This window comes from Cavia porcellus, unplaced genomic scaffold, assembly GCF_034190915.1.
Source record: "Cavia porcellus strain 051 isolate PalLab524CR breed Dunkin Hartley unplaced genomic scaffold, mCavPor4.1 scaffold_24, whole genome shotgun sequence".
Classification (NCBI taxonomy): domain Eukaryota; kingdom Metazoa; phylum Chordata; class Mammalia; order Rodentia; family Caviidae; genus Cavia; species Cavia porcellus.
In genome coordinates, this window is record NW_026947507.1 from 56,778,094 (window position 1) to 56,798,168 (window position 20,075).

Here is a 20,075-nt window from a genome sequence, read left to right on the forward strand (position 1 = left end):
GGGGCGGGGCGGGTGCTGGGCTGCGAGGCGGGACGCGTCCCCCGCCAGGCGCGCAGTTGGTGCCTCTTTCGCTTTGCCTTTGCAGCCTCCAGGTGGCCAGTACCATTTAGGGTCTGGGCTGGGTGCGCTAGAGCCCTAGCGAGCGGCGGGAGGGACGGGTGAACTTCTGCCCTGGCTGCTGTAGGGTTTATTGTCCCTAGGGACGGCAACCCCGAGGCGCTGAGCCCCACCCCGCCTCAGGTCTGGAGGTGGCTTTGGAGCGCATCTCGCAGCTAGCGCAGAGAAGGGTCAGGCGCAGGCGAGGGAGAGGCGCTTGCCCGGAGCCACGCGCCCGGGCGCAGACCTGAGGCTCCAAACTGCCAGATGGCGTTTTGTGTGCGTTTAGGAACTCCAGAGGTGAAACTAGAGAACGTCCCAGCACAGCACTACTGTTTACTTAAAAAAAAAAAAAAGAAAGAAAGAAAGAAAGAAAGAAATTAAGAAAGAAAAAGAAAAAAAGAAAATGAACAAAGCCAGCCAGCGTCTCTTGCCTTTCTCAGGCAAGGTCTAAAACAGTGTTCCACGTGATGCAACAGGTCGGTCTCCATAGCAGCACGAGGACTACAAACTTACCCCGGGACATGGACTTAGATTAAGTCCTCTGTAATTTCTCTCGTAATTTTCAGTTGGCCCTTGTAACATGTGATTAGTTCATAACCAACTCAGGGCTGAAGGAAGTCTTAAAAATCATTTCAGGCTGTCATCCCAAAGAGAAAAATACAAGGTCCCGGAGCTCCAGAACCTGCCCGGGACTTGAGTCAGGAAGATGGGCTTCTCCCAGACTCCTGCTACCGTGCTGTCTGTGGACAGAGCCCCTGTAGAACTGCCCCCAGACTGGATCTTACCCAGAATCAAGAACTGTAGGCACTGGACTCATGCCCTCCCCAATCATGATTCAGTTTTCTCAAATGCACTGTGAATGGAAGTGTCCCTCTGTCGCTGTCTCTGTCTAGACCAATTTATAAAACAATGCAGTCTCCCTGAAGATAAATCTTGTATCATGAAAGGAAGAGTCCCAGTCCAGTTTCACAGAAGAATCAGAATTTGAAGCAGTAAAGATGCATATAGCATAAGCAGCTCCAGGATGGAAGCAGACTGATTGTCATAGGATTGTGACTTCACATAAGACCAGGTGAATTTGGTTAAGCTGTCACTGAGCAACTTAGAGTAGATTTGGGTTGCTTAGGTCTAGGAAGAGTGCTTTCCTCTCTCCCAGGCCAGGGCTTCCTGTGAAAGTCTAGCTCTCTGCTTCTGGGAGAGCCCTCCTCAGGCACAGACCCGAGGCTGGGAGACAGATTCCCTTCTGCATTTTCCTTCTCTGTGACATCCTAGCAGTGCTGCCAAACCAGGGGGTTGGAATGAAGCTCTGCCCTTCTCCTGTCCTCGCCTCCTGGGCTCCTGAGACACATCATCTGACCAGAGCAAGTTAACCCCAGATGATCTGCATCTGCTTGTGTTTCCCTTTAAGTTTGAAGAGTAATTCATGCATTTTATGCCTCTGGAATCACGTGAGCTTCAGCTAGTCAGATCACAAAGGGCTGAGGAGATTTTAAATGGAAGCCTGGTACTGAGCAGCAGTGATATTATAAAAGGGCATTTGGAGAAGTGTTGGGACCGTAGCTGTCTGCTCAGGATGGCAATGTTAAAGCCACACATCTCCATCCTTACCAGACCCTCCCTGTCTGTGTCTCTAAATCAAAAGCTGCAACCTATCATGTAAAGGGAATTTACAGAGCCTCTGTGTAAGTGTGGTGCCAGCATCTGAATCTTGCATAAAGTAGTGAAACTTAAAACTCCCTATTGCAGGAACCCAAAAGAGTCAGCACAGTTAGCTTCAGTGGCCAGTCCAAGGCTGATGGGAGGAAATGAATTCTGACTTGCCATCAGATTAGTGTAAGCAGATGTCTCCTTTGCAGGCGTGCCCCTCGGGAGGGGTGCCATGAGTGGAGGAGGCCCAGTGGTTGCTTGTGTTGAATAAAGCCCTGGCTGTGTGTAGATTCAGGTTCAGGTGTTACAGTGGGTCCTGGTTATGGACTGGGCGAGCTTTGTCTTGGTGCTGTTCTTGCCTATCCTGTATTTTCTAGTTCTCCTTATGCTCAGGTTTCTGTCACGCCCAGATGTGCTGACACTGTCACAGCTAGAACTTAAGATGGTAGAGCAGGTCTAACATGACCAGGGCCTGAGCTGTGACTGAGTCAAACTCATAAATGCAGTTCAGAGGCAGTCAGTCCTGTTTCCTGTGATGCTGGCACCATGGTGTCCCTGCTGCTGCAGGGGGTTGTTACCAAACATGTGTGCCACGGGGGAGTCTCTGTTAGCACCAAGTGGGACGTTGACCGCCCCCCTTCCCAGAAAGCTGAGCTCCAGGACTCATTTGATGAATGGTAAATCTCGGGAGTGAAATTTCAAATGAAAATTAAGATTTTTCCTTACCCCTCCCTTCTGAAAACTTTGTAAATACATTGACTCTGGAATTTCCCTGCACTATAATATATACAGAGTATGTATTTATTTTCATGAATTTGGTCTTCTTAAAATTGTAGTCTAGTTGGTTTTAGCTTTAAAAAACAGTGTAGGAGCTTTTCAGCTTTCAGCTAGAAGGAGGCTAAGGTCAGCTTTCTTCGGTCTTTGGGAATCCGGGTTCATCCGACACCAGCTGCCTCCACCATGCCGCCCAAGTTCTCACCAGCGAGATCAGTTATGTACCTGTGGTGCAACAGTGGTGATGTCAGCACCACATCTGCCCTGGCCCCCAAGATCGGCCCCTTGGGTCTGTCTCCAAAAAAATGGGTGATAACATTGCCAAAGCGACTGGTCACCCGAAGGATCTGATACAGTAAAGCTGACCATTCAGAACAGACAGGCTCAGACTGAGGTGGTGCCCTCTGCCTCTGCCCTGATCATCAAAGCCCTCAAGGAGCTGCCGAGAGACAGAAGAAAGCAGAAAAACATTAAACACAATGGAAATACTGTTTTAATGAGATTGTCAACATTGCCGACAGATGCAGCACCGGTGTGTAGCCAGAGAACTCTCCAGAACCACTAAATCCTGGGGACTTCCCAGTATGTCAGCTGCAGTGTGGACACCTGGCACCCTCATGGCATCATAGATGACATCAACAATGGCACTGTGAGGAACATAACAAAACATTTTAATAAAAAGGTGATCTGATAAAACAGTGTAGGAATAATGAAACACTTACTATAGTCCATTTCCTCTCTATGCTTGCCCCTTTAAAAAAAATTATGAAGTATTTTTAGCTTTTTTTGGGGGGGGGGTTACACACAGAGCCTGCTCTGACCTTTAAGGATTGGGGTGCTATCCAGTTTGGAGAATATTTATTTTCTGTTTCCTGTATCTCGCTGGAGCTGTGCTGAGCACCTAGGCAGACTGTCCCTTCTCCCCTCAGAGTCCCAGTGGTGGGCGGTGGGATCTGCAGACTGCTGGCCTGGGTGGGCACTGAAGGCTTGAGGCCTGGCATCGGTGCAGTGGCAAGAATCAGTGTCTCTGAAAAAGGCTTTCCTTTTTGCTTGGTTCCATATTTATTTGCATACTCAAATTTTTTTAGAACTCCAATATTGATGGCTAATGGTTAAAGTATATTCTACTCCTTTTTATAGCAGGCTTGAGAACAGAATGTTATTTACAGTGACCGTCTGCCATGAGTCCTTGTGGAAGGAGCAGAGTGGGAATAATCTGCGTGGCAGGCCAAAGCAGGGCAGAACACTTTTCACAGTACTATACATACACAGCCCATTCTTTGCGCTCTGCTGGGAAACTCACATTTACCAAGTCACAAAAGCTCCAGCCCGAAAACCTGATTTGACTGAGTTGCTGGGGTTCTCACCACTCCACCACCCCAGCTCCATGCTGCATGGGGCCCAGGCTGGCAGGTGCAGCCCCGCTCAGCCTCCTCCCAGAGGGCAGGGCCACAGGCTGTGCACAGGACGCTTCCACCTTAGACAGAAAGTTGTTGACAGTGTCAGTACAGCAGCAGAGACTGGCTTCCGCACATTACCATGCAGAAGCAAGAAGGGGCTGTTAATGGGTAGCTAATTGTGTTCAGCTTAATTTTCTGTAAACAATTATAATTTCGCCAAGAGGAGTAGTCTGCCTTCCTCCCATCAGGCAACTAGTATTTATGTAGAGGAGCTGTGTAGACGGCTTAGAACTTAATCAGAGTTAGGAGGTTTAAAAATTTGGCATTTCCAAGCCAGCACACCTCTACTTCTCACGTGAGCTAATGAGCTATTCTGAGACACTGGTGCTAGTATAACTATTTCATTCACTAAGGCGGTCCACTTCTTTATTAAAGGGAGCTTTAAGCGCATATCCAAAGTCAGAGGGAAGAAATATTTACACAGCTATGTGAAGGATGAAGGCTCACACACACGGGGGTTGGAATTGCATAAGACTTGTTTACGTCCCCTCTCCAGGAGCATGCCTTTGGGCTTCTAATTTCTTTATACCCTGGAAATCATCATATGTGCGTGTTTGGCAAAGATGAGCTGTTTGGTCAAAATGGGAGTGGCCCTGCAGGCCTGAGATACTAGGAGATCATTGGCAGTTTGAACTGTGCTCTAATTAGGGAGCACCGTTTTACAGCTTGGTGAGGAGATCTGCTCTTGGGGGAAGTAAGCTTTACCTTTTCCTCAGCGTTCCTGGCCAACACTCTGCTTGGTGTGCAGTTCTCGAACGCTGTGACTGACTCCCCCAGTCCTGTGTAAAACCCTGTACACGAACTGCAATTTTTTAATCTGTTAATAACAATATCCCATAAAATGGTAACTTTAAATTCTGCTTCTAATCATTATACTTGAAGGCATAAAAGTGTTACACCTGATGAAACCTTACATGTGGCCATTCATTCATTTTACAGTGGATGCAGCCAGACACCTAATGGTTTTTTGTAGAAATTGCATCCCCACCTAGTGGCAGAGCTGAGTTTGGAATGGAGGTCCTGATCCTTAAGAGAATCCTCCTCCCTGTTACCCAGAGCTGGCCTGCCGCACACGACTCTTGAGGTGTACATCGGGGTGCATCCAGCTCATTGATCTGCAAACCCTAATACAGACAGCAAAAAGCACGCAATGCGATTTGCAGTGTAGTAGGTTTGATCTCGGCTCAGTGTAATCTGTTATAAGCTTTACAGTCTCGCTAGAAGCGTGGTTTAGAAGACTCCTTATTTTAAAGCCACCCAGGGGATTTTGAGATACTGTCCTTTTCTCTTTACCAGTATCTCTTCAGGAACAGAGGCATTTGTAACAGTTAAACATTATGAAGATGAGTGGGGAAGAAGGGGAAGGGAAAAAAGAGAGGGTTGCTGTGTATAGTAAGCATGCAAGGCTCCAGGAGAGGAGGCTGTGGTGCGGGGGGCTTTTCCAAGCTGGCTACACACCTGCTCTTCCCATATTGCACCACGGGTAACAGAACTGACAGCTAGCTTGAAAGTGCTGTTTTCCTCAAAAGTAGATGTGCTTTTCAGAAACCACTCCAGTCCACAGCCATTCCCTCCACCCAAGGGGCCGGAGGTCTCTGGCCATGCTTTCCCGCCTGCTTTGTCTGTTCACTGCAAGGTGGGGAGGCGTTCTGGATTCAGTTGCCTGGATCTGAACCTGGCCCCTACCACACACTGTGTTTGCGATGACCAAATCTCTCAGAACTCTGGTTTTCTGGTTTGTAAAATGTGGGTGACCACAGTACCCTCTGTTGGGTCCCAGGGCTCAGAGGTCATCATGAAGGAGGCTGTTAGACATGCAGTGGGTGCCTGGTAAGTGGTATCTGTCATGATTGTGCTGTGGTCACCACCAAAAGCCATCAAGCTAAGACTACGCTGTTGGATGTGCTGTTCACTAAGTCTGGAAGGTGGGTAATGAAGTTTCAGAAGGCAGTGAAAAGCACTGTGAAGTTTCAGTATTTAAAATAGTACATTTCGGATTTGTCAAACTGATCTTTCCAGATAGCCATGCTTTGACTGTGCTGTGGGCAGCTCTGATCTCCTCAGATTCCTGTCAAGTTCTTACAAGCTTTGGGTCTGCATCTTCCAGAAGATGCAGGAGAATAGAATCTGCACTTTCTCCAAGTCAAATGCCCCATTGAAATCAGTCCTTGTAACAGAAAAATGGGTGGAGTAAAGCAAGCTTAATCTGCTTTGTCTTTGGAAGATTGGTTTTAAGAAGTGTGAAGACTTAGGAAGAAGCATTTCTGACTTGGCAAAATCATGTAATTGTGATGAAATCTGTAATCACCTGATTGTCAGAGTGCGTTGGTCCGCCACAGTGGAGAGGAACTGAACTCCAGTTTCACACTGCACCAGGCAGTGCAGAAGTCTCGGCCAGAAAGCCCTTGGCCCAGTACCGCCCTGCATATGAGCAGCAGGCCCAGTGGGCGTTGGCTTCTTGCAGTTTCGCTGTCCGAGGAGACCAGGACCAGAGCTGCTTCCCTCTCCTTCACCATGGGGGGAATCTGCACTTTGGAACCCTGGCAGGAAGCTACTGATGTGCAGAGCAGACAGTATTGCCCTCCCGTTCCCGGAGGGTCCTGGCTGCTGACCCTGGGAGTCCTGGCACAGACTCCTGTGATGAGGTATGAGAAAGAAAACCAGAAGAGGTTAAGGCTTCAGACTCTTTCAGAGGCACCACCCTGGTTTCTGCTGTGAGCGTGCTGGCAGCTGCCCTAAGCGCGGCACAGAGTGGGGAGAAAGCGTGTATGTATCACACGTGGCCGGTATCCGTCCCACTTCTCTATTCCAGTGGCTCCTTTCTGCTGTCTCCTCTGGATCTTACCCTGCTGCTTGCTGGTCAGTTGCTCTCCCCACTTCACACATTCGCCCCTCGGGCCACGCCATGCCATCCCCCACATGCACACTCAGTGTGGTCCAGGCCTGGCACAGGCCCAGGGTGATAGGTGAGCAGAGAAGGCTATGAGACAGGACCCGAGCATGGGTCCCCGTCCCGGCAAGGAGGCTCAGGAGCCGCACCCGTCTCTCGGACAGTCTTGCTCCACGCTTTTGGGAAGCCAGCTTATTCAAGGTTCATGGGCATAGAAAGGAGATGGTGGTAACAGATGACACAGGCCCTGCATGACAGAGGTTGGGGTGCCAACTCTGCCACCAAAGACTGCACTCCCCTGCTGGAGCCTCCATTCCTGCTGAGTCCTGTGGTTCCCTCCTAGGAGGGCTCCTCTGGGTCATCAGGGAGCCTTTGATTGGGACAGGAAGGTCCCAGAAGTTAAAGCGCATAGCAACTGGCTTGCACTGGGGCAGCAGTCTGGATCCCTGAGCTAGTGTTTGGATTTGGTTCCCGGACCTTAGTTCTTCTGGGGCTACTAAGAAGATGCCTTTCTTCACTGCCTGTCAGAGCATGAAGGCAGGGGACAGCCCGGGTAGTGACTGAGCCAGCACGGATGCCTAGGTGCCCAGTCTTGAGGGCTCCGTGCCACTGTGCCTAAGATAAAAGATGGCCAGCCCAAACTGCAGCATCTTGGGTGTGTCTTAACAAGGCAGATAGCAAGTCTGTAGAAGAAGCAAGTGTCTTTCATTTTCTTTCTATTATAAATGAGTACTTGCTTTAGAAAACAGTTTGAAAGTACACAGTATGGAAAAAGCAAAGCCGAGCTCCAGGGTCCTGTTGTAGAGGATACATGTGCTGCTTCTCTATGTAACACGTATTCATCCTTCCCCCATCCAACCACACCCTGGATATTTGTTTTGTGTTATTTTTCATTTGCTGAGATCAGACTTAGGGCTTTACACCAGCCAGGCAAGCGCTGTACCCTGAGCTGCACCCCCAACCTGTGTTTTCTAGTGTTTTGTTCTATGGTACCAAAATACATTATGTATTTTGGCATCACCACTTAACCAGTTCCTTAGATTTGAGCAGTTAGGTTATTTCCTAGCTTTAATTTAAAAAGTTGAGACAAGCACCCTTGTCTAGTGAGTTTGTCTCACTTTTCATTGCCTGCTGCTTCTGTAAGCAGGGCTTCCCCTTGGACTCCTAGACGTGGAAATGAGTAAGTCCCCAGTCATCGCGTGTTTCCTAGAACCATGATGCTCTCCAGCCAGATCTGTTACGTCCACAGGTGATGAAACAGGGTCTTGTATCTTTCCCCTGGCAATGAGCTGCCATTCCTCTTGCGAGTTGTGCAGGGAAGAAAGTGGGTAAGGGACAGAATTGGGAGCAGAGCTAGCAGCTGAGACCTGAGATTGAAGAGAAGGGCCCGGCGAGCTCTGCCGCCCCTCACCCACCAGCTCATCTTCCATCAGCTCCTCGAGGAAGGCATCTGTCTCTCCGAAGAGGGGAAGATGGGAGGGTCCTATCTGTGTAGAATGCATTTGGGTGATTTCCTATTTTAACATCATAGTTAAATGTCAAAGATGGTCCAGGTAGAATTTCAAAATAATCATAGTGGTGCCAGAAGAGGCTGAGTCTTACTAGGGTGAGTTCTTCTTTCAATTTTTATTTTTGTTAATGCGTAATTACATTCTTTCTGGGAAGTCGGTCTGTGTACGGAACACATCTTAGTTACTATCTTATCCCCTCCCCTTGCCTCTCTCCCTCCCTTTTCTGGGTCCTCTGTGCATTTGAGAAGGATCTCTCTCCCTGTTTTGCTCTTTATTTGAATTTTGGGTGTCTCATAAAACAGAAACTGTGATAGTCGACCTTGTGTGCCTGATTTTTTTCCACTCAACATTATGTTTTCCAGGTGCATTCATTGAGAAATTAACCTGAGACACATTACTAATGTTTCATAACAATATAAATTCTTAGGTTTGAAAGGCAGGCTAATCTTTTGTATATCAGAGGGCCTTGGTGTTTTAAATGGAATAAATATGCATCTATTTTAGGAGTATTCTACTTTTAAATAAAAGAAGCATGATTTACAAAGTATTGGCTTTAGTATTTCTGGTTTTTAGTTGGTTCGGGGTTTTCTTGGATAACTTTCAAATTAAGTTTTCGTAGTCAGGATTTTTAGGATAGCCAAGACTGCACATTTCAATACGTGTTTATATTCTGGCCTTGGTTGGTTCATAAATGTCTGCCAAATGCCAGGACTATTTAAATTTGGCTTGGAGACAGTATTAGATAATGAGTAACAATTGACATAAACATGCTGTATTGTTTTTATAAATTGTGGTTTGAGCTGATGGTGATTTTAGAACAGTTAAGATGCTGACCTCCGAGGCTTGCTGTTTTTGTAGTCAACTGGCACTGTCAAGTTTGTATCTATTCAACTCCAGGTTTCCAACTCACACTTAGGGTACCTGAGCCATCTTTATCGTGATTGAAGGAGCTACTTGCCAAGTCGGTAATTTTAGAAGGAATTCTTACTAGGAAATGTAAAGGGAACTTTTGTGGTACAAAGGCTATTTTGTAATTGGCATGTGTCTAGTAAATTGCATACATCCACTCATATTAAACACCCTGGCTCTCCTCACTGTTAGTCCTCCTGGGGTTACTTAACATAGAGCCACGCACTGAAGAACTCAGTAGCCTTAAAGGGACGGTGGGTATGAGGAGCATAGAAAGTGAAGATGATTTATTAACTATTGTTGAAAGCTGCATTAGCAGGTAGAGTGAATAAAATTATGATTAAGTATCCTATCAGTATAAGATAAAACCACAGTGCAGGGTAGAGAAACTTGTTTGTTCTCGCTGAGAGTACAGGTTTCTGTGTCACAGGCTCTTAATCACCTGTGGCCTGTCTCAGAGCTGTCACCTTCAGAGCTGGACCTATTCAGCCTGCATCTACCAGTACAGTGAGTACTGTGCCCAGAACAGGACACAGAAAATACTTCTTAAAGGACTGCACGCTCTGAAACAGATCCAGCAGCACACGTCACTCTGCTCCTGTGACCTCCTTTTGAGTAACCTAGACTCCAAGGAGGTCTGCCACCTTTGGGCACCTTGTTCCTGCCTGATCTCATGAGCTACCAGCCATTGTCTGTGCAGGGGGACTTGGATTTTTTTAAAAATAGCAATCAAAAGTCTTAAGGATGAGATCTAGTGAGTAAAGAAATGAATGTCGAAAATGGCCTTAGATTTTAAAGTTGTTTTTCAGGATGGTTTATAACATGAAGACTGTGCTTGTTTTCTCAGATGAGTTGTAAACTGACTGTAAAAATGTGTCCTAAAAAGCTTTGGAGTTGATTTGAAGATTTGATTTAAAGATTTGAAATAAACATAGATAATTGTGAGTTTTTTTTAAAGGTCAGCACATTCTAGAATAAATTCTGTTTTTTCATTGAGAAATCAGTCTGCCTTATATATACATTCAGGATTTTGTTTTTCAGATATATAATCTGTAAGTTAGAGTTCTTATTCACTTCTGCTATTTTCTAGAATAGTAGACTGGATTTTATAAGACCTGCATTTTTCTTACATTTCAGTTTTATTCTTGATACACCTAACTAAAGTTTGTGCGGTAAGTTTTGTTTTCCTTTTTGAAAAGTTTCTGAAACAAAAGTATTTTAATAAGTAATGCTTATTGTAACACAGAAATAAGAAGTCATAGGTTAGGTATAATCCTCTAATAGAGAAATCAGAATTCCATAGGCTTGTTCTTCTGTGAGGACATCCTCTGGTCCCTCGAGGAGGAAGAGTCTTGGGCTTGTTTCTCAGCTTCCCATCCTGCCTTCGGGAGGATGTCCGCGGCTCTTACAGTTGGCTCGTCTTGCTTCCCGCATCAAATCTCCTAGTCCTTCCTGGAATAGACTCTGTCACTGTTTCCATAAGGCACCTGACTTAGGGGCTTGCTTTGTTCGTTCTTCACAGAAAGTGTCCTCTTACATTGGTTGGTGCTCTCCTGGAGCCCCAGCTACGTGTGCAGCCTGGAGTGGGCTCCTTCTCCACGTTCCCATGATGTTTATGATCTCCGTCTTCAGATTTTCTGTTGATACTTCCCTGCATGTGTGACCACCTTTCTACTGAATTCAGACTCCCTAAAGGTAGAGCGTCTGTTTTATTCCATGGGAACTTAGGTCATAATTGGCAGGAGAAAGTGATTGTATTCATCACCTTTCCCGTTCTTAGGACAAAATGTCGATGCACAGCGTAAAAGAGGAAATAGTTTATTCGGCTCTTGGTTTCAGAGGTAGCAGTACATGATCAGCTGGCACCAGGTCAGCAACACCATGGCAGAGCTGCTGACCTCCCGGAGGCTGGGAGGGGGAAGACGTGCCCCTCAATGCAGCCCCAGCCTCCGCCCGCCAGCCACTCCTAACAGTTCTGCCATGAGCTGGATTAATCTACTGATGAATGTAGCACTCATGGTCTCATCATCTATCCCGGATTCGCTTAATCTACTCAAATTGATCTTTAAGATTAACTGCTATAGAGAGGCATCTTAGATATAGCCAAGGTAAGGCACAGCTTAGGTATAAAACCAAAATTCCCCATAACCTAGGTGAGGAGGCAGTGTGCTGGCATGGAGACCTTCCAAGCTTTCCTCTGCACCTGAAAGGAGGCCAGTCACCCTCCTGTGCGGATTTGCTACAAGCATCTAGATAGAAAATATGTGGCTCTCAGCACCATGCCTGGCATGTGGCCTTGCTCAGTAAACAGTGGTATTTATTAGCAGCGGTGTGGGCAGGAGTTAGAGGCCGGGACTAGCATTGGCATGGGACTCTGAATCAGGAAGTCACTTCCAGGAAAGAGGGGGGTGTGTTGTTGGCTTCGCTGTTGCTGTACCGACCAGGATCTTGTGTCTCCGCGCTGCTTTCCTCTTTCTTGCTGCTGCCCAGATCCGAGCTTCCGGGGGTGGGAAAGAGAGCACCGTGTGCCTTGCTCTGGTGGATTTCCTGCAAAGTAGCGCTCGTCCTCCGGGAAACTGCAGGAGGGTGCTGAGTGGCGCAGCTCTGCAGATGCATCCGTGTCCAGTTACCTCTAACTTCCTGGCCCGGGGGGACAGGAGAAAGCGGGGCTGAGGAAGGAGATGTGGAGAAACACTTCCCAGGAATGGGACGGGGACTTAGTAAAACAAAAGCAGAAAGTGTTTCCACCTTTGTGTGCCTTTAGCTCAGTAACAGGCATGTGGTCTCTCCTCTTAGAGGCACCTTCTGCTTTCGCAGTGCTGTGCCTTGTCTGGGAGAGCCGCCGCGCGTAGACTGTGTTGGCAGCAGAGGCTCCTCATGCATTGGAACAAGAATTGAAGAGTGAAATGGAAAACCGAATTAATAATTTGTTCTTGGTTGGTTTTAATCTGCTCTTTATTAACTTCGTGGTTTATGCCTGGGAGGATTAGATTAGGCAACAGAACACCAGCTAAGGTTTCCAAAGTTTATTAGAACATTGTACTCTTACAGACTTTCTGAAGAGAAAAACATTGTGATTATTTTATTAACATAAGAAATACGTTTAGGTTATTTGAATTGAATCTAAAATAATAGAAAACATTTACTCTGTGGTATTATTTTGATAATTTAAATTATTTCATGTCAAAATGCAAAGTACAGACTAATAAAAGACTGATTATATGAAGAGGTAAGGTGTTTTTGGTTGGGTGCAAAGCATTTTGGTCACCTGCTCCTAGTTTTTTGTGCCCCCAGAGCCGTATTTTTCAGCCTTTAGAAGTTTGGTTCCGCTTGGCGTTCATAGTACAGAAACCAGAAAAGGTTAAAATCAGAGGTGTTTTCTTTATTTTCCATGCCTTGTTAAATGTTTCCAAAATGTTTGAAAGCAATTGTAAGTTCGTAAATTTGGGAAAGAGCCCTGTTGTGAGCAGTGGCACAGTCAGATGAGCCAGTGTGGAGGAGCTGTTCCTCCTTCCTCCCGAGGCTTCTGCAGTGAGACGTTGCTGGGCTCTGTGTGTCAAGAAGCCCAGGATTTCCACATGCTTGTTTCTGTGGTGGTAGTTCTCCACCCACCTGTAGTCTGGAGAATTGCACTCAGAATTTGGACATTGGGAAGGGATTTCTCTGAGGACTGGGGAGAAGAGAGCGTCATCTGCAGTGCTGGGCGTTGGTCTGAGTTAACTGGCTGCAGATTCCTGGTTAGGGATGCACGCTTTCTCGCTAAGTGACTTTTCATCCGCATGCTCTACTTCTGAGTGATGTACTGTTAGAGGCTGTAGATTTTGTAGCCATGCCTTGGCATTAGCTGAGCTTCTGTGTCTCACGTTTCCCCATGTTGCTGACCACCCTTTCTCCCTGTGTGCTTTCCTCAGCCAGGTAATGCCCAAGGTGCAGAGGCAGAGCAGCAGGACACAGGTCAGGTCACCAGTCATGATCAAGAACGAACTGGCCATGGGCAGGGGCTGAGCAGCACTCTGACTTCCTGGAGCCTTGCCCTAAGTCAGATCACTTTCCCTTGACCTGTTGAGCACTTCCTGGGTGTTAGAATCCCTTTGGAAGGAAGCTGTCCTGCTAGCATGATTGGTTAGCAGATTCCTGGGCCTCTGGCTGCCCCCAGATTTGCCCCAGGGCAGTCTTGGGAAGTAGTGCCTCCAGGTCCACCATCATTGTAGTGTTTCTGGTATTCCCCAAAGCACAGGGCAGGATGGGAATGCGGTTCACACCTGGGACTTTGAGGGGCTGATTTGAAGGTGGCAGGAAACTGGCGGGGAGAGAAGCTGCTTCTTTCTGCTCCAGGTGAGGTCACTGTCCAGTGCTTCATCGGGGCCTTGCCAGGCCCAGGCTGGCAAGAGCACACTGGTGGACGGAAAGGAGAGAGACAGCCTGGCCAGTTGTGATGCACCCACAGCTTTTCATTGCTCTGTAATGCAATCCCGGATGAGAGTTTCTCTTCAAGCAGAATTTTGCCTCGATATTTAAAATGAGTGTACTCCTTAATCGACTCTTTTGGGTCATAGCAACAATATCAGCAGTATCTCTATGTTTGAAGTAGAGGCTGCTGAAAGACCACAGAGTTACTACGTGTCGCTTCTTAGTTGTCATCTACAATGTGCCCTCTCTTTCTCGCATAGTTTGCTATTCTTTTTGTCTCCTTAACTGATTTTCTGTGTAGCCTGACCTATACATAAATTGAAGCAGCCAATGACTGGCATTTTAAAATCTCATCTCCATTATAGACATTGCTTCCTTTATCACAGTTTTATTGTAGACTAATGAAAAGTATTCAAGTCCTGCTGCTGGTGGAGTGTTTGCTTCTTATTAGGCACTGTGCTGCCCGCTTCATATATTCTTGTTTAATTCTCAGAGCAACCCTGTGGAGCACTGCACATGTGGGGGGTGTCAGTGACTTGAGCTTGGGAGTTTGCTGCTCATTGTCATCTGTCACTTTGCTGGCTGTGGGACCCCAGGGCTAAGGGGAGGCTGGCAGTGCAAAAGAGATGGTTGCACGCGTGTCAGTCAGGGGCTGGGCACCAGGCTGGTCCAGGACAGGGCATTGATAAGAGGGGCAGAGCAGCAGGGACCTGGCTGGGCCTCGCCCTGGGGAGAGGAGCGCAGGTGGAGGAAGTTTTGTCAGATTTGCATTTTCCCCTGAGAGCAGAGCTGGGGACCTGTGTCGGGCCTGGCCATGATGCGGTGGGACCTGATTTGATGGCCCAGAGGAAGAAGGGGAATGAGGCCGGAAGCGAGCACCTTGTCAAGATGTTTGAGAGCCGGATCCGTGGGACTGCGTGAGCATGCAAGCAGCGAGAGCTGGGTGCTAGTTGGGTTGGGGAGCAGGTAGGGCAGGAGCCCAGCCTGCCACTGGATTGCAGGAGGACGCCCTGGGCAGTGGAGTTGTGCCCTGCAGAGGGAGGTCCAGGCTGCAGTGCTGGCATGGGATCGGGAAGCAAGGAGTTAGGCCCCTTGGTGACCTTAGCAGGAAGTGGAGGAGAAGAAGGGAAGCTAGTGGTGTCAGCAGCTGGGCATTTCCAGACGGTTCATGTTTCAGGGATTGGGGCTTCGCACTGTCAGGGCCGCTGTGAGGCAGGTAGTGCTGGCGCTGTCCTTGGTCTGGTGAGGAGTGGTTCGAAGGTTGCTCCCACTGGGCAGAAGCCGAGCCGCAGTGGTGCAGGGATGGCCCACCTTCAGGAAGGTTGTGTGGCTGCCTGGAGAGTGGGGTGGAACTGAAGCTAGATGCAGACACCAAGAAGACCAAGGGAAGGAGCCAGGCTGCACTGAGCAGGGCAGGGCTGGCAGCTGAGGGCTTGCAATGCCCTTCTGCCTGCTGTCTGAGGTGCTCCTTAATCGGCTTCAGCTGCTTCGCTGGGTGCAGAGAAGGCAGCAAGCAGGTGACCCAGCCCCAGACCTGCCTCCGTGTGTGGACAGTGGGAGTCCTGAGGTCCCCGGTGCTCTTAGGTGTCTGGTAGGAGAGGGCATTTGTTTGTAAGACTCACTCACTCCAGCGTACAAGAGAGCAGGGATACACAACACAGGGATTGAAGAGCAGTGTCTCATGGAGCAGAAGGAGCAGCACAAGACCCTTCAGACCTGGAACTGCAGAGCTGGCAGCTGCACAAACCAGGCCGAGGCTTTGTGTTTCTTACCTGGGCCACTTGGTCTCTGTCTCTGGACATGCATGCATGCATTATTCTTTGCTCCACCTGTGAGCTTGGTGCCAGGTTTCCACTGGCATCTCAGAGTCGCTGTTGTAGTTCTCAGGATGGAAAGGGTGGTCCCTGCTCAGCCACGGCCAGGACAGGGCAGCAAGGTCACTCAAGGTGGCTGTGGCCAGAATGACAGCAAGAGGAGGTGTCTTGGCCATGTCTAGTATCACTGTGTTGCACATGGAGACTCTGCAGTGTAGGCCTACTCCGCAGTGGGGGGGTTGGGGGTTCCATCCCCCGAAAGTGATAGTTCCTCTTGTTGCATTAACTGTGGCACACACTGTCCCCTGCTGTTTCACACTCCGATAGTGTCTGAATATGTCAGTGGTGACTAGGTCCACACGCCTGTTCTAATGTCACCAAAGCAGCAGATCTTCCTATTTGTCTTCTGAATCCTGTCTGTCCATCAGTCTAGATTTAAATCTTACAAATGAGTAGATCATTACCTGTTATTTCCGGTCAGTGGAGAATCATTTCTTCCTCCACGCCCGGCTCTTTTTGGTGAAGGCTCTTGTTTGTCTGCATTGTTCCCCTTTAAGCGGCAGCAGGGCCAGGGCCCCGGGTCAGAGGCCTGGTGACCAACGCATACATGCAGAGCATGTTTGTGTGCTCATTGCCTTCGCCTCTCGTCTCATCTGTGGCACTGAGGACGGTGCCTGCCTCACACACCTTGGTCAGGAGCTGGTGAGTAAATCCACACAAAGCTGTTCGTATGTCCGTAGTCCCATGATGATATCTACTGTTTCAGGAAATAACTTCAGGGTAGAAGACCGGGCTTTAGGGCCCTGTTTGTGGTGTGGTAGTTCATGTAAAGTGGCTTTTCATGGAATTGTTTGCTTTTGGGGGGAGGGGTTGGGCATCTGTGTGGCGCAGCAGCAAACGATCATGAACACAGTTTCATGCAACACCTGTGACACCTCCCAGTTCTGTGGGTCGGGGTGGGCAGGAATGGGTTTGTTTGGTTTCTCTGCACTGCATCTCCTAAAGCCCAAAGCAAGGTGTTGGGTGGCCTTCCTCTGCTCCTTTGGGATTTGTTTTTGTGGTGAGAACACTTAGCATCTTGGTTAGTGATTTCTAAGCATAGGTGACATTGTTATTAATTATATTAATTGAGGTGCAGCGCAGACTTCTTTAGAGCCTTGGGTGTTCCGAGTCTTTGAACACTCAGCTCCTCTGGGCCTTGCAGTGTTAGTGCACCCAGTGCCACAGTGAGCACCCCCACTTCCAAAGCAGCAGCACCCACCGAGTCCTCAGCATCGAGCTGCCTGCCTTTACCTTCTGCTGCGTCTCTCAGCCAGCACAGGAATGGTCTGCGGAAAACCCAGTATCATCCGTGTCGAGCTCGGATATTCTCACTTCCCAGCCTCTCAGCTCCCAAACCCTGCTCTTAGCCACGGGTGATGATTCTCAGATGGAAGGTTCAGGTCCCGGCATCTTTGGGGCCACTCATTCTGCTGACTTCCTGAGGATGGTGTGGACGTGTGGGGCAGGAAACGGGACTGTCCCTCAGGTACACAGAGCCACTCCACTGCTTTGGTGACTCACTGGCTTTTCATGGCAGTTTATGCTCAGGAAACAGAAGCTGTCACTTAAGGGGTGTTTCATGTGCCTTGTTACAGGTAGAATTCATCCAAATCAAAACAAGCTCGGTTAGTAGCAGAGTAGCTCCTTTGTGTCACCAACTGCTGCTCCTGGGTAAAAGAAAACAAGGCCAGATCCACACACAGGGAGTGCTGGTAATAGAAAGCCAGTCCCATTGTTTTTTAGGACTTTTGCTGAAACCTTTAATAAAGTTGTTAAACCCATTGTTCCTATTTTTTAAATGGGGACTCCAAGCATGGTAGGGTTACTTAAGGCATCAGTGCTGTAAAACCACTAAAAATCTTATACAAGAAATGATTGACTTGTGTTTTTCTCCCTGCTGCTTAGCAGCTGTGGGGGGAAGAGGGCACACAGACCTTGGAGCTTGACATCCCAGTGCTGCATGGTAACTTCTGTCTGCCCTGCAGGTGCTGGGGGTTCACACACTTACTTTCCTACCTGTGAGCGGGGAGAGGCATCACTAGAACGTGTGGGTGGATGTAAAGTGCTTACAGTTGTGCCCAGGATGCCCTGTGAGGTTATTTTCCTAACAGGTGCTCTGCCTTCAGGTCTTTAATAAGAGCTCCCTGCACAAAGCCGCCCCAGCCCAGACAAAGCAGGGTCCACTCCGGGGCCCATGCTGGGTGCCCAGCTTTCAGATCTCTGGCACAGCCTCTGCAAGCAGTGTCTTCACACATTGAGAGTGACTTGAGCAGTGGGGATCATGCCTGAAGTCAGGAGTTCTGAGTTTTTTAGTTAAATAAACAGTAGAAAGTAACTTTCCTTGGTGGTTAAAATGTTAATTTGCTTTCATAGCTACCTGTTTTACACAGATGTCACAGGAAAGGAGTGTGCTTTACCTCTGGGATGCACATGTAAGGGTCGGAAATTCTCTGCCCCCGTGGAAGGTTGAGCGGACTAACTTCCTCATGTCCCAGGGGCTTGTTCTGCAGATCCTAGGGAGTTCCTGGAGTTGACCTTGGGAGTCGTGAAGTGCCGTGCTGTGATGGTCACAACAGCCTTCCATGACGGCAGCTGGCTTAGAACTGACCTTTCGAGGTGCGATTTGCAAGGCCCTGAAGGTTTTCTGGTGTTGTTTTCATCTAGGACTTGCCTGTCTCACTCCGCCCCTTGGCATGCTAATGATTTAGGGTGTTCATCAGCCACTCCTTCTCCTCCTCTGCCCTGCCAGCCCCTGCACCCCAGCCCCAGCCCCCCACCCTCAGCATCAGCTGTTGGAGTTGCCTTTTCCTGTTCATGGAGTTCACCCAGTGGCTGCTGGGCAGCTCTGATGGGCACTGCGAACAGAGCTGAGCGAGCCATGCCCAAGGAAGGTGGGAAGAATCCATCAGGCCCAGAGCTTCCCTTCTGGGTCTGTGGAGGAACTGAGAACTGCCAGACGTGACCGTAGCGGCTGTGTGTCCTCACTGAAGCCTTGGGAACACCTGAGGGTTAACTCAGGTTTACACTGTAACTCATGATCACAGGCCTACTGCTCAGCCTGGGTGAAACACACAGTGGGAGTACGTTCGCCTTAGGGTCTTTGGCAAATGCTTGTAGATGTTGGTGCATGGAGAGTTAGCTGCAGTTGGGATGGTCTCCACACAGTCCTTTACAGCTCATTGTGTCACAACTCTGAATTCATAGGCATAGAACAAACACCCGTGCACTTTATGAGAGAGGAAGAAACAACATTTTTTGATTCAGAGCACGGCCGCCATATTTTAAAATCAGGGCCTCAAATCTGGGAAAAACAGTTTACAGCAAAATTGCATTTTCTGAGTGCTCTTTGTTAAACTTCACGAGTTTGTTTTGGTGACACTGCTGTGGAGGAAGAACAACTACTTCCCAGGCCTGATGAAGAGGGATCAGGTCTGAACCCAATTAGCATCTCTCAAGGGCTTGGGCTCTGGCCAGCTTTTCCCTGTGAGCTGGCTGGCCTGGAAGGCCTCTGTCTGCAGGTGCCCGGCTGCAGACTCAGGTGCAGGTTTGAGCAGTACCTCAGAGACCAAGCAGCAGGGCAGGAACTGGTGAAGATTCCCTCAGTGTCCCAGGGGCTGCTGCCCAACCTCATCTCACTAGAGGGGCTTCCTCTTGGGAAAACTCTTAACAGCTTTGCCAGTGGATCGTTGAGACAGGCTTGTTCCTCCAGCAGAAATGAGTTGATTAGGGGAAAAATGGCCTTCTGTGATCATCAATCAGCACTGGCTGTGTCACTCTCTGGAATGAACCCAGAGGCGAATGTCATGGAGCCCGGTTTTGCGTCATGGAAGCTGTTTATGGAAAAGGTCTGGGCTGGTGGATAGCAGCACCTGGAGACTAGAGAGAATAGTAGGACAACAGTTCCTTCCCAGAGAGCTGGTCACCCCTATCCTGAGAAGAGAATCTCAATCAGATCTGCACTGCTGACTTCAGGAAGGCTGGCATCAAAGTCCAGGCTCTGAGCTGAGCAGGGCTGGGGCCCAAAGGCTGCAGTCACAGAGTGGGACTGGGCAGAAGTGAGTCCAGGACCATGGCCCTCCTTCATGTGGGAAGGGTGGTCACACAGAGTGCAGCTTTGCCTCGGGGAGGGTGGACACCCTGAGCCAGGCACCACAGCTCAGTAGGCACATGGTGGGGGGTCCTGTATTTGAACTGTCGGATTTCAGGATCTCAGTTCCTTGTCAGTAGAAGACCCAGGTGGGACAGACAGGAGACCAAGGAAGCAGATAGGGTGGAGAGATCGCCCCTAAATTCTGACAGAGCATCCTGGTGAAGGCAAAACATTTTCTGGCCTGAAGGAGCATTTAAACAAGGATATTCTAAGTCGAGTTGGAGTCCTAAGCCAAGGACAGTATTTTATATGCAGTACTGAGAAGATATTTTCTATCAGCAGTAGAAGGTCATACCTTCTCTGGAACAACAATCTTGTTCCCAGAAATGAAGGATATGGAATTCTAATACTGTTCAAAGAATGAGAAGA

The 20,075-nt window shown here is 48.5% G+C and overlaps 1 protein-coding gene and 1 pseudogene across 2 annotated transcripts in view; both read left to right on the plus strand.

Annotated features, from left to right (window-relative positions):
- Man1a1 (mannosidase alpha class 1A member 1) overlaps positions 1-20,075 on the plus strand; it is a 142,714-nt gene that overhangs the window by 2,000 nt on the left and 120,639 nt on the right. The window lies entirely within an intron of this gene.
- LOC134472786 (large ribosomal subunit protein uL11-like) overlaps positions 1-20,075 on the plus strand; it is a 34,561-nt pseudogene continuing 14,486 nt past the window's right edge.